A 14,647-nucleotide genomic window follows, 5' to 3' on the forward strand; every position below is an offset into this window, starting at 1 on the left:
TCCTCCCTCCCCTTCTGCTCGCTGATTCGTTGCTGCTGCTCCCGCTCTCCTCAGCTGAACCTCATCGGGCTGATTGCCCCTGAATAAATACTGGACTGCGCCATTCATCGGGAGCTGTGTCATTAGGGCACAGTTCGCTTCGTGAGAGTTCTCTGAGTAGTGTAATTTGATTGTTAGTGAGTAAGCCTTGTGTGGATCAGCGGATCCTTTTGTGTAATTCGTATTAATCGATTTAACTCCTGACAGTGCAACAGAGGTTGTGTTTTTGGTTTGGTTTTGTTTGGATTCGTGTCAGGTATTTTCGTTTGGGTTTTGCTTGGTATGCTAGTTTTCAGGGGGATTCTCACTAGGAGAATCCCCGCTCTTTTCGTTCTTAGGAATTAGTAGCCATTTTTTTGTTTAGATTTATTGTTAAGCTTCCTTTGTATTCTTATTATTGTATAGAATGGTTTTATTTTCTTTATTTTCTTTAATTACCATCTAAGCATGTAAATAGTTTTATAACAAATAAAACATATTACACCTTAACCACACCTTTTCACGTGGTATTTATGTTATTGGTCCTGTTGCGCCCCTTGTGGCAAGGCTGGGTCATAACATTACCAGGATATAAATTCCACACGTTCAACGTAACTTAGCCAGCAAGGAATAATAGCTATGAACAGTTCACAGCACTGTGATCACTGTGAACAATCATTATAATCCTGGTTACTTGGTTACCTGGTTACCCACTAGGCTTTAATATCTATCTATCTATCTATCTATCTATCTATCTATCTATCTATCTATCTATCTATCTATCTATCTATCTATCTATCTATCTATCTATCTATTGAGGTATCTAAGCATAGCATTTGTATGGTACACACTTAAGTCTTTACCATATGGGGTTCTCTGTCCCACAGACTGGATTGACACAAGAACATGCATTCCATGCAAATGAGCATCCTATAGGCAAACTCTATGATTGGAGGACACAGGACTGAGGAATTTTCTTTGTTTAAACCCTATATAAGACAGAATGACACATCAGGTCTTTAGGTCTTCGTTCTGGCTTTGGGACCTCCAGATTTTGCTGCAGAAATCTGTTTTGATGTCTGAACTTTTGTAATAAACTTATTTTTATTATTCAAGTCAGCGTCCAGAGACGTTTTTGCCTGAAAGACAATTTTTCCACATCTGATCAAGATACATCAAATTTGACGTCACGAAAATCTGGACGTGCAGTGCCTTTTTTCCTCCAAGTTGACTTCCAGAGGGCAATCTGAAAGACAGGTGTGTTTTTTGTCTGCTTTTCTGGGGAGAGGAAAGGGGGTCACTCCGCAAAGTTCTCTGTGTGGGTATGTTTGTGGAATTGTTGTCTGTACAGGTGTCTCTGCTAAATTTATTTTAGGTTGTTTTTTCTCTCCACATCGCAGGCGAAGTGGCGAAAGGGGGGTAATTGATGAAGAAAAAAGATAGACAAGAGAAAAGAAGCAGATAGACAGCATAATGGCTGCAAGGAAATTTATAGTGAGGACAGAGATCCTGCACTTGTAACACGGGAAAAAGAGATGGTTAAAGCCTCAGAAATAGTGAAGTGTTGTGAGTTTTTGGAGTTTCTAAAATGTACATTTGAAAGTTTATAAATTTATGCAAATTCAGGGTCTGGGCCCGAAACCCTTTGAATAGTAAGACATAAGAATAAATAAATTGTTCGGTGTCATTTGGACTCCAGTTTAGAGTGATTAGTGGTGTAAATTTAAAAGCAAGAGTGTAAGAATCTCAGGCCTGGGATAAGAATTTGATAGATAAATTGTAGGATTTTTAAGGAATTAAGATTAAGCTGAGAAGAAGATTTGGTGAGGCATATAAAAAGGTAAAAAGAGTTGAGTTAGCGCTGACTGAGAGGGTGTTGGTGTGAGGTTGAGTGAGAACAGCTGTGTGTGTGCGTGTGTATGATAGGAGCAGAGGTGTGTGCATAACTCTGCTAGAGTGTCTGACGTGTGTGTGTGTGTGTCCGGCTGGGGTGTGATCTGAGCAAAATTAAAGTTTTCAATGCATGTTTGTGTTTCTATAACTTTTTAATGATAAATTCTTTTCGAAGGGTTTTCTAATAAGTAATAATCTAATGAACTGCTATTGAAATGCTTCTGTATTTCGATGGGCAGACTTTTTAGAGGTAACTCAATAAACCTTCGGAAAAATAAGCCTTTTATGAGGAACTTTTTCTAAAAATTTTAATTGTAATAATGAGCGTCTGCACTTTGGCAGACAGACTATTATTTTGGCAATAATTTAATAGATATTCCTCGAAAAGGACTTTTATATATGTGTGAATGTTCTGTTAGTGGCTAAAATATTATTAATTGCCTTGCGCATATCTGGACACATATCTTTTGTGTTCTTTCCCCTATGAACCACTACAGAAAATTATAAGGGTGTTTCTTTAACATCACGAGAAAATGAGTTTCTGTGTCTAATTTGGATGGAAAACAGGGACAAAGTTTATTTCACTGTGTGACAAGAAAACATGCACATATCACTTGCTTCATCTGTACTGATATAAAATATAGGGATGAAGTTTGTGTCTGTGTGTGTGCTGTGCAGTGAAGACAGCTTTTGGAGTCAGCACGTGTGGGTGTGTGAGCGTTCTGCTGATGTGATTTAATGCCTGTAGCTGATTTTCTGCTTTACATGTTTGCATAGACAATGTTTAGTCTTTACTATTTTATGTAAAGGTGTGCATTATTGGTATGATCTTATTTGTGGAAGTATTGGTAAGATAGTGCATTAGTCCTATAATCCTGACCTGAAAAAGCTGCTGAACATCAAAAAGAAAGCTTTTAGGGATGGAGACAGGGAGTTATTGAAGTCCACACAAAAACAACTTAAAACACAAATGAAGAAGTGCAAGGAGGACTACAGGAAGAAGTTGGAAAGTAAGCTTCAGAAAAACAATGTGAGGGATGTGTGGTCAGGAATGAAGAAGATCACTGGCTTCGGGATAAAGGAGGATCAGACTGATGGAGGTCTGGACAGAGCGAATGAACTGAACATGTTCTTCAATAGGTTTAGCTCACCTCCTGCTTCAACCCCAACTAGCCACACACCCTCCATGAGCCCACAGCTTTCCTGTCAAACCTCCACTCTGTCACCCTGCAGCTCAGTCAAGGACCTGGACACAACCTCATCTCCCTCCACATCAGGACTTCCTGAAACCTCCTCTGCACCAAAATGTTGCAAATGTTCTACAGGTCTGTTGTTGAAAGTGCAATCAGCTTTGCAGCAATCTGCTGGGGCAGCGGCATCAGAACCAGAGACTTGAAAAGAATTAACAAACTGATCAAGAAAGCCGGTTCTGTGCTTGGAGTAACTCTGGAGCCGCTGGAGTTGATCATCAAAAAAAGAATTCTGTACAAGCTGACGAAGATAATGGAAGATCCTTCACACCCTCTACACAACGCCGTGACGAAACAACAGAGTGTGTTCAGTGGGAGGCTTGTTCAAGTCCGATGCAAGACAGAGAGATACAGAAGATCCTTCCTTCCAGCAGCTATCAGGCTGAAGAACAAAGCCCTTAATTAATTAATGTGATTGTTTAAAAAAAAAAAAAAAAAAAAAAAAAAAATACTACTAATACAATATTGAATTTCCCTTTGGGATTAATAAAGTATTTTTCATTCATTCATTATAAGAGGATTTAGAAGTATACTTAAGGGGTACAGGAGATTATAAGAAATGACTGTTAGACTATTTTTCCTTAGGGTAGTCACATTTACTACTTTTACAGCTGTCACAGCTGCTCTCTTTAAGTGATAGAGTGGGAGCAGATTGTTTATCTAAGTTCAACCGGCTCCGGGATGTCTATAGAATTTTCAGTGATACGACGGGAAGGTCTGTCACCTCTGACCCTTTTTCCTCTAGGCAGAAGATAGGCCTCTTTTCTCTTTTTTTTAAAGAGGTTTATCTCTCTCTCTGCCATGAGCAGCTGAGGTGTGGAAGACCCATTACTATTTTTATTTTTTTACCTTTTCCTGTTTTTAGATTTAAACTATGGGAAAATAAAGCCTTATATTTCTTGTAATTTTTTCCTTTTTCTTTGAAGAGGCCAACAAAGCCTAAAATTGGTTTATTAAAAAAAAAAAGGAAAGAGAGAGAGAAAAGGGAGGGAGATTAAGTCAACTCCTCCTTTAGCCTTTAATAATCTTTGTGTTGTTACATTTGTTTTGAATTGTTTTGAAGTATGGCTTACTGAATTTTTGTTTGTTTTTTAATATGACTTATTTGGATCGAGAGTCGAATCAGAACTGAACAGACCAGGCTCTCCGAGACCTCAAGGGTTGGCAGTCACCCATCTGTGAGCCGGATGACACATCTCCCCTGAACTGCTTAAGGCTAGTGTGCATTTTATCCACAAACATCTTGTCACCTGCTTTATATATATATATTAATGCATAGTTGTTTCAATACATACAAACATGGTATCGTTTTTCTTATTTTTTGTTAAAACTCAAGTGAAAATAACACACTTTAATGGTGCATATACATACTAGAAGACACATATCAGAGAGTACATGGTATGTTTACTCCGACAGAAGATCTTGGCTACTGATTGACTATTAAAATATTTTATTCTTCATTTATTCGTATTAAAGTGATAAATCATTGAAGGTTTAAATGGATTATTGAAAGAATGGTTTACTGATATTACAATGCGGTTTTTAATGTGATTTTTTTGTTAATAATTAAAGGCTTTTTGGTTTCCTCTGAAGTTGGTAAATTTGTTTTGCAGGTTTGTGAAAGCGAAATAAATAAATAAATAAATAGAAACAACACAAACAAAAAGAAATTGAGTGTAATAACATAGTATTGGATATACTACTTTTTTAGAAGTTTCCTTTTAATTCATAAATTAGAAAATTATAGAAAGTTGGCATCATGTCAGAGAAGCATGACAAAACTTCAACTGTAATTACTCCAGTTGATTTAGTCCAGCAGAGCAACCCTCTTATTAAAGGTATAGCCAAGATTTCAAAAAAATGGAACCGGCGCTGGCCAAGCATCGACCGTCCATGGCCGATCGAGGGGACACTTAATCCAGAGGTAATCAAAACAGTTCAAGTGCTGGTGACTACTTACAAAGCAGACCAGAATAAAGGAAGGAGAGGACAGAAACGTCATGACAAGCGACAAACAGAGCTGGAAGTTCTTCAGCTGTTCGATAAGGAGCGACAGAGTTCTGAAAGCAACAAAAGAGAAGGAAGAAAAACAGAGAGAAGACATCTCGCAGATCAAAAAGGCCACAGAGAAATTAATGGCAGAAATCAACACGCCCTTCTCTCACACCGTTGCAGTAAAGAGCCCCCCCACCGTGTGAGAAAGAAGTAAAATTTCAGGATGTTTATCCTCAGCTCCCAGTGATTTCCCATGAAGGCAGTTATCATGTCACTGATGATGCCAACCAAATAATAGAAACGGGACAAGCAACAACGACCATTCACATGTATCCAAGCCTCAAGAGTAAAAAGAAGACAACAAAGAAGAAAGTCGGTCGGCAAAATGTGTCCAGTGGTCGTCCGAGGACAGAACTTGGAGTATAAACCCTGGTAAAACACTGATTTGTCTGACATTTTGGAGAAATTACCGTCTCTTCATGATGGAGCACATCCGTGGATTTCTAAATTGGAGCAGATCTGCGTGGGAACACAGCTGGCTACAGGAGATGTAAAACAACTTTTGGCTAACATCTTAGGAGTTCCTGCTATGGAGGACATTCTGCAGAAAGCGGGACTTGGTCGTTATGTGGGGACATCTGTATACGACCCAGAACTGTTTGCAGCAAATCGAGGCAGAGCATGGAGAGCTCTAAAAGAGACATTTCCAACAAATGTCCACCCTGACAACATTTTTATTGGGCCATTGGGCCAGGAGGAGAATCCAAGATCCTATGTCTCTAGAACTCATCAAACATGGAGAGATGTAACAGGAAATGATCCAGATCTGAACCAAATGGAACAATCGATTCTGCGGGCCAAGATTCAGACGGGGCTGCCACAACCAGTGAGAAGCAAGCTTGCAGAAGTGGTCGGTCTTAATAGCATGACCAAAGCAGTTTATACAGACCACATTGCTCACCAAGTGGAACTGTTCAGGAAGAAAGAGCATGATCAGAAAGAGCAAGACCAAGAGACTCTCAGGAAACTGAATCAAATACAGCTGGTGGATTCGAAAAAGAAGGAGAAAACACAAGCAGTGGTTATCCAGAGCCTGCCATCTTCAAATCAACCATCACCACAGAAGCAGCCGGATAAAGTACAGTTCCAACCACCTCAGTCTGCACCATTGCCTCCAGTCAACTGTTTCCCACCACCAGTTTATGGCCCGCCACAGACCTGGAGAGAAAATTTCGGGAGTGGAAGAAATTTTGCTCCATGCTTCTAACAGCTGTATGAAGTGTGCTATAATTGTGGTTCACCTGACCATTTTATTCGCAACTGCACAGCCTGCTGAACTTGTAGGATTAACTGAAGCATATCCGACCAAACACAAAGATGCACAATCTGTGGCCAAGTTTTTGTGTCATAAGGTCATAAGCAGGTGGGGACATCCAGACAGGATGTCCTCAGACAATGGCAAGGACTTTGTGGATAAAACTGTGGTTTTAGTGTGTATAATCAAGTAGGGAATTAGATATCTTATACTTACTTAATTATCATCTATATTCAACTAAACTTATGTTATTCCTCATTTTTATGCTTGAAATATTTTTGATTCAACCTGTTATTATGACAAAGATACTGGTCATTGTTCTTTTTCTCTCTTCTCAGTACACATGGGGACGACCACCCGGTGGGTGGTTAGTTATTCAGAGGCCCCAACATTCAGAATGGACTCAGAAGTACATATAAGGACACTAAACATGGACAGTGAACCCTGAATGTCAACGCGATGACATCTGCGGACTGAAACATCATCACCATATCGATTTACCCATCTGGAGGTTTCGGAGCCATATATTTTTGTTTGCCTTATTTTGTTTCAATGTTTACTCATATACTGTATTAATCTGAGTATTAATCTGAATTTGTTGTGATGTCATGTGTGCTATTGCTATGTATTTCCTTTTTAGGTAGACATAGACGGGGTTTACCATTAGGCGAATAGATAATATTCTGTGACTCTTATTATGTGGATACATATGGGTGACCTCGAGTGCTTATTTTTTTGTTTCGGGAGGTGAGAATTGCTAGGCAGGATTTAGGCCCGGAGGGGTCCGATGGGTCGACTAGCCTCTTTTGGGCGTTTTATGATTTCTTTCTGGGCTCTCATATGTGTTTATTTAATTTGAGTTTTATATAGTTCGTTTTTTTTTTCGGGACTGTTAATTCCAGTCCCGAAGGGGGGAATTATGAGGTATCTAAGCATAGCATTTGTATGGTACACACTTAAGTCTTTACCATATGGGGTTCTCTGTCCCACAGACTGGATTGACACAAGAACATGCATTCCATGCAAATGAGCATCCTATAGGCAAACTCTATGATTGGAGGACACAGGACTGAGGAATTTTCTTTGTTTAAACCCTATATAAGACAGAATGACACATCAGGTCTTTAGGTCTTCGTTCTGGCTTTGGGACCTCCAGATTTTGCTGCAGAAATCTGTTTTGATGTCTGAACTTTTGTAATAAACTTCTTTTTATTATTCAAGTCAGCGTCCAGAGACGTTTTTGCCTGAAAGACAATTTTTCCACATCTGATCAAGATACATCACTATCTATCTATCTATCTATCTATCTATCTATCTATCTATCTATCTATCTATCTATCTATCTATCTATCTATCATTATCTTATTAGTACTATTGTCATCATCTTGGGGTCGCTGTCTGCCCGAACGAATATATTCATATTGTTTTGTATGAGTCAACACAGTATGTGCTTGCACGATGCTACGTGTTAATCTAGGCTTTTAATTTGAAAGAAATATTCTAACTTCCGGGCCGCCTGTTAACATGTCTTCCCCCCAATCCCAAACCGAAAACTTGAGCACTCGCCCTGAGCCCCTGATGACTAAATGACATCACCTGCATGAGGAGTCGAGGGTGACAGGCCACAAGGGCTCGAAATGCTTTAAATAGGATTGGGACAGCACTTTGAGACCTGCACTGCAAGGAGAGAGACGCCAAAACGAGAGGATTACAATTCTTTAAAAAAAAAAAAAAAAATGACAGAAGAGAAGTTGCTGCAGCGACGATTTGTCTGTAAGTATAAAACACTGCAGCCATGATTTATTGTCATGAATGTCTGAAAGAATGTGGCTAATAACAACGTAATATCTCCATCAACAGGGTCTGAAGACCAAACCAAAAAATTAATTTGTCTCAGGATAAAACATGAAGCGCTATTTACGGGCTTCCGCAACGCGTCCTTACAAGGATTTGAGTAAGTGTTGAGTTCTTGTAATCCATATAAAAGTAAATGGGCTGAAAACAAAAGAAAACCAGTGTTGATGAGCAGCATTTGTGTCTGTGTGCGTATGTGTATAGTGTTATCATTGCAGAAATGGGTCTGCAGAAGGTTGTGACCCCCAGCCAGGCTGCAAAAAAATGGGAAAACTTAAAGAAGAAATATAGGGTTAACCTGTTTAATGTTTATGCACATGGGTTGCTGGGTAACGACCCAGCGCCACAATACTGAAGAACATGTTTCACACGTCGGCTTCTCTCGGTAAACTCCGTGTTTCACGTGACATCGCAGTGATTTATGGGTAATTCCTTAGCGAAAGTTGGCATCGATGCTGACTTATGGAAAGGGGGCAGAAAGGGCTCAAAAATGTCCGCCATCATCCCTTGATCACTCACACAATTCCAATTGGAATACCACTGAACCCTCGAGCCCCTCGCGGGAGCGCGCCCGTGAGTGCAGGAGTGCTCAAGTGTTCCATTTGGGATTCGACCTTCATCTTTCTATGGGCTTTATGCGCAGTCTCTTCCGGGTCACGATAAGCCAGCTCAACTACTTCCGGTTGACAGCTGCCAAAGCGGTGAATATGGGGTTTTTTACCCGTTGTCTTCAAGACTTGTCTCGCATCAACGTGGACGATGTCCACAGGATTTTCCAGAAGTATACGGCGACGTCCGCAAGCAAGCGGATTAAAGGCTTTAAGTTGTTTATCACCAACTTTATACACGATTATGAAGGTAAGTGTTTCGCTAACAGTGGTAGCTCGAAGGTAGCATCATAAGAAGACAGGCAGCTAGTCAACGTGTTAATGTGATTAGGACACCGTGTAGTAAGAACAGTAAATATTAAGCTCACATTTTACACAGAAATATATTTGGTCTGTTTTTGACATATAGTAATGCTTTGCTACTTATATTGTGTGTTCTTTGGTTAGCACCATTTGCTAATAAGTCACTACTGCTTCTCTTCCTCAGTTTCCGACAAGAATGAGACAGAAGTGACAGTGAGGACAAAGTGCTTCAGATCCATGAAAAAGAGCCAGAAGCCGCATTCATTGAGTGTAGGGAAATGGGAGCAGCGGGAAGAATTTACTTATTAAATATGACCTCAAACGGCAGTTAGTTGCAGGTTTTGATGCTGCTGTAATTTTTGCTGTTAATGTCTGTCGTTCAGAGGCATTTTCTACTCTGGTTTATTAATGTGATGGGAACTATGTAGCTCTACATTTATTGTCAGGAGTTTTTTTTTTCATTTAGACGAAATAAGGGGAAACGATGCATATTAATGAACATTCAGTCAAATGTAAATATAGCTCAAGGCTAATTTCCATCTGTAGACCCCCTGGCAGGTTAATGGTACTACAGAAATGCACACTAGACAAAAATAATTCAGTATTTTATGTCTATTCAGTATTTTAACATATAAGAATATTTGGCTAAAACATATAACAAGTTTAACAACTTTAGTTGCTGTGTTTTTATAAGTCATACCAGTTTTAGGGCTATCATTCACTGCATGGATATAAAAACACTTCACATGGTACTGTTTCTATCAACTTCTTTTACAGGTGGTTCTCAAAGACACTAAACCTGTTGAGCTGCTGACGTACCAGTGTTCATGTGTTGCTGGGCTTGCCCTGTGCAGTCATGTTGCAGCCTTGCTGTATCAGTCTGCTGATTACAGCCAGAAGGGACTTACAGCTGTACCCCCAACACAAAGCTGCACACATTCTGAACAGCAGTGGCACAAACCTCGTACTCAGGTGAAAAATCCAAATTTTTTAACATAATGTTGTTAGTTACACACATAGAAAAACATCATCTTTAACTTTTACATTTCTTTACAGGGCTTCAAACCTGGTCCGACCAATCAGATGGTGATAGTATCAGCAAGACCCAAAGAAAGAAGACTGGCTGAAGGAATCCGGTAATACATTACACATAGAATAGTTCATTTATTTTCCTTTGTCTGTTTCATTGAATTTCCCTTTATAAGCATGCACACAGGCACACTCTTCTTCTTAAAGCACACAGCTTGTTAACAGTGAGGCACAAGAGAAGGCATAGATGCAGTGAGTACATAGTACATGGTAGATGATACCAAACCAACAAGCAGCGTGAACAACTTCTTAAGAATAAAGTCTACTCCAAAGTTTGGCAGGTCAGAAGGTTAAACTGAATTGATCTCATAAAATATTTGACTGAACATGTAAAACAATTATGCTGTGTTGTAATTGCAGGAGTAATTTATACAAAGCAGCCTCAAACCTGACCTGCGAGCTCCCAGACATGACTGTGCTTCACCTGAACGAGGCCTATGAACAGATGCCAAGGGACACTGCTCCACTTATAACCACCGTGGGGATTTCAGGGGCTATACCACTGGTGGACAGTGCCTTTGGCAAAGTTCAAGAAGGAAGTGTCCTCTCCTATCTCCTCCCAGCATGGAGCCCACCTAAAACGTGTTTGCATTCCACTGCAACACCACGACCATCTGTACCTCCCTCCAATTACTTCTTGGGCCCCACCAAGTGCTGCTTTGTACTGAGCCATCATCAGCAACTCCACATGATGTCTCTGGAAACATCACATGACATGGCCCACCGAACTGAGGAGAGCACAAGGCAGCAAAGCTCTCTGCAGGAATGGCACCTCTTAAGGAGGCTGCGTGCGACATCCTCTAGATTTAGGTATGTGCACTTTTCACCCAACAGGATATATAGTTGTAAACAAACATGATGATCCTGTCGGAATAAGAAATTGTGTTAAATATGATTTTGTTTTTAAAACTTTGCCTTCATATAAACATCTTTTTTAGAAACTGCAGCCTAGCAGACCTTATGCATTTTGGTTTTAATAATAGTATAGTGTTTATATATATATATATATATATATACAACAGTATATAATTAAACATCATAATATATATATATATATATATTATGATGTTTAATTATATACTGTTTATCCATGTGATGTGCTTCAGAGAAGTTTGCCATGTGAGAGGACAGTCATCGGCAGAAAGCTTGGCCCCGAATCTCCCGGTCAGGCTACAAAACTGCCGACATGAAGAGAGGCCTCGAGCTGGAGCCTAAGGCAATAGAGGAGTATTGTCTGGCGAGGGACGTCAACCACTACCCATGTGGCTTCATCATTCATCCTGATGCGCCGTGGCTTGGGGCTTCACCAGATGGTCTGATCTACGACCCAAAAGCTGAACCTGCATTTGGACTGGTAGAGGTGAAGTGTCCTCATGTCAGAAGCTATGTGGACTGCACTTACCTCAGGGTCTCTGATGACATACTTCAGTTAAAAAAATCACATGCCTACTACTGGCAGGTGCAGGGGCAACTTTTATTAAGTGGATTTGAATGGTGCGACTTTGTAGTCTACACTGAGGATGACCTGTTCATTCAGAGGATTTACAGGGATGATGAAGTTCTACAAGCTATAAAAGAGAAAACTGATTATGATGCTTGCACTGCTTGTAAACAGAGGTGGGTAGTAACGTGGTACATTTACTCCATTACATTAACTTGGGTAAGTTTTTACAAAAAATGTACTTTTTATAGTAGTTTTAAAACTGTATGCTTTTTACTTTCACTCACATATACTTATAAATTAACACTACTTTTACTCCATTACAATTGCATGCATTCCACTTGTTGCTTCTATTTTTTGGCCATTTATTAATATGAATCAGTTTTGTTACACGACTTCCACATGACCATCTCAGAAAACAAACATACTGTGCTGGTGGCTACGTCAGTTTTATGAAGACTGTTTTAATGTGATGGATGTTTTATTCATGTTCATTTTTTTTCATCACTGTTTCAGTTATTGATTTTTAGTTAAAAAGAATATATCTGATGATGTCAGTATTTTAGTAGTTTTTTTCAATAAGTACTTTTTAGTCTAACTAGAGTAATTATTTGGATGACTAGCTTTGACTTTTACTTGAGTCATATTTTTCTCATGTAACAGTACTATTATTTCAGAATTTTTGGCTTCTCTACCCACCTCTGCTTGTAAATAACAAACAAACACAAAACAATTAAAATTCCACCGTTTGTGTCCCAAAGGAAGGCTGTGAGATCGCCTTTTTTTATTGCATCAAAATGTTTAAAACAGCAATAACAATATCACATTCAATGACTAACTATTCTACAAAAATCACTTGCAATGTCAGATTTGATTGTTCTACTTTGCCCAAGCCTTAACCAAGGGGCCATTTTCGTAGTTCAGCAGGAGACATGCAACAACGTACAGCTGATTAATGTTACCAAACATATTCAAAGGAATGACTGAATCCAATAACTTGTGTTCTTTCAATCTTCGAATCACACGCTCCACATGCACTCTGAGGTGTGCGATTGCCTGCGTTTCCCTGACCTCACTCTCAGGCATTTGATGTCTTCCTGAAAGAAATGCAGGTCTGTACATCTTACAGGGCACACAGTTGTCCATCAGGAAGCCTCTGTCCACCATGATCGCTGAGTCTGGACGGAGAAGCTTGCAAAGACCTGATTCCACAAACAGCTGCTTGTCGCTGATCGAACCAGCATAGAGGGGAGAAACAAAGGTCACTGGACCATGTGGTGCTATACCAATCATTCCTTTCAGGGTGCAGTGGGACTTGTAGTTTGAGTAGACCTCACTCTGTAGCAAGGGAGAAGAAGGGGTTTGGCACCTCAGCTCAGTGCAGTCCAGAACCACAGTGGTGTCAGCATAGTCTCTGAACTCTACAGGTAGGTACTCCCGGATCCTCTCTTGTGTCATCCAGATTCTCTGTGCACCCAGGACAGAAAGCAAAAAAAATGCTCCATGTGAGAATTATTCTGCTCACAGTAGATTGGTGGATTTGATAGCGGTCAGCCAGGTCCCTCTGCTTCAGTACAAGGGCCGGGTAGTTCAGGAACAGGAACATCTCATCTATTGGGTGTAGAGCCCGTCCCTATGAAATACACAAGAAATAAATGGTTGGCTGTACTACTTTATTGTGCTGTAGTTGGAAAATCACATAATTACAAATAAGGCCTACCGTGGGAGCACTCAGTCGTCCAGCATCATCAGCAGTTAAGCTGGTCGCTCGGACCATGTATTTCAGTGATGGTTGAATGACCTGCCAAAACCGCATCAGGTGGTCATAAGATGCAAACCTGGAAACAGATGGAGACCTAACTTCACCTGAGGGACATTCCATTTTGTTTTATTTATTATTTTGAAAATTACCATAAGCAGGATAAATGTTAACCAAACTACATTAGTCAGATATTCAGTCATTTTTTTCCCCACACGCTGTGTAAATTTTTTTTAGATAGACATTTATTTATGCCTCAGTGGGGTAATTCATAGTGCTGTAGACAGCTGTACAATTTCACAGTAAACAAGTAAAACAAATATGAATAGATAAACAAGTTGTGTATACAAATATATATATATACACAACTACAATATAAATACATCAACACTGCTGCGAACAGAGGGGTATTGCACGAAACCAAGATAAGCGATTAAGCCGGGATATGTTGGTTATCCTGGCTGAATTTAGCCCTAAGTCGGTTGCATGAAAGCAGCTCAAACTAAACCCGGCCAAGTTACTGTGGTGATTTATCCGCTGCAGCTAGCCTGCTCCAGACCAGGCTAACTGCTCAGGCTAAGATTAATCCTAGCGAGTCACCTGCATGTCCAACGTCAATTCTATGAGGAATTATTGTGTTTTACAGCATGTCCATGGTCTTCCTAAGTATGGCGCGTCATTTTAATCATCCAGTATTAAAATATTACATATACAGTCACTGTACATTTAATCCAAATCTGTTCGTAATCGCAACAGCCTTTTTATATGGATTCCAGTTGTAGTATTATTATTCTATTCTATTCTACAGTCATTTAGCAGACGCTTTTATCCAAAGCGACTTACATTTGAGAGTAAGAACAACACAAGCATGAATTCAAACAAGATGGGACGTCATAATTAAGTGTTAGTCAGACCGCTTTTGAGTCCAGTTAGACCCAGGTGCTGTCGTGTAGTGCTATATATATATATATATATATATATATATATATAAAAATTTTTTTTTTTTTTTTTAGTCATTTTATTTAAATACAGGATCACGATTTCATCACACAATATCAACTTGGTCATAAGTGCATGATTTCATCAGGCCAAGTGTTATATTGCTATGCTAATGAAGACTGC

The 14,647-nt window shown here is 39.6% G+C and overlaps 1 long non-coding RNA gene across 1 annotated transcript; it reads left to right on the forward strand.

Moving 5' to 3' along the window:
* Positions 1 to 10,173: 10,173 nt before the first annotated feature.
* On the forward strand, positions 10,174 to 10,751 carry LOC121655167. The gene is made up of 3 exons (XR_006013084.1): positions 10,174 to 10,208; positions 10,293 to 10,372; positions 10,686 to 10,751. It is a non-coding gene; the product is annotated as an uncharacterized LOC121655167 (long non-coding RNA).
* The last annotated feature ends 3,896 nt before the right edge of the window (positions 10,752 to 14,647 follow it).

Source organism: Melanotaenia boesemani, chromosome 16 (genome assembly GCF_017639745.1).
Source record: "Melanotaenia boesemani isolate fMelBoe1 chromosome 16, fMelBoe1.pri, whole genome shotgun sequence".
Classification (NCBI taxonomy): Eukaryota; Metazoa; Chordata; class Actinopteri; order Atheriniformes; family Melanotaeniidae; genus Melanotaenia; species Melanotaenia boesemani.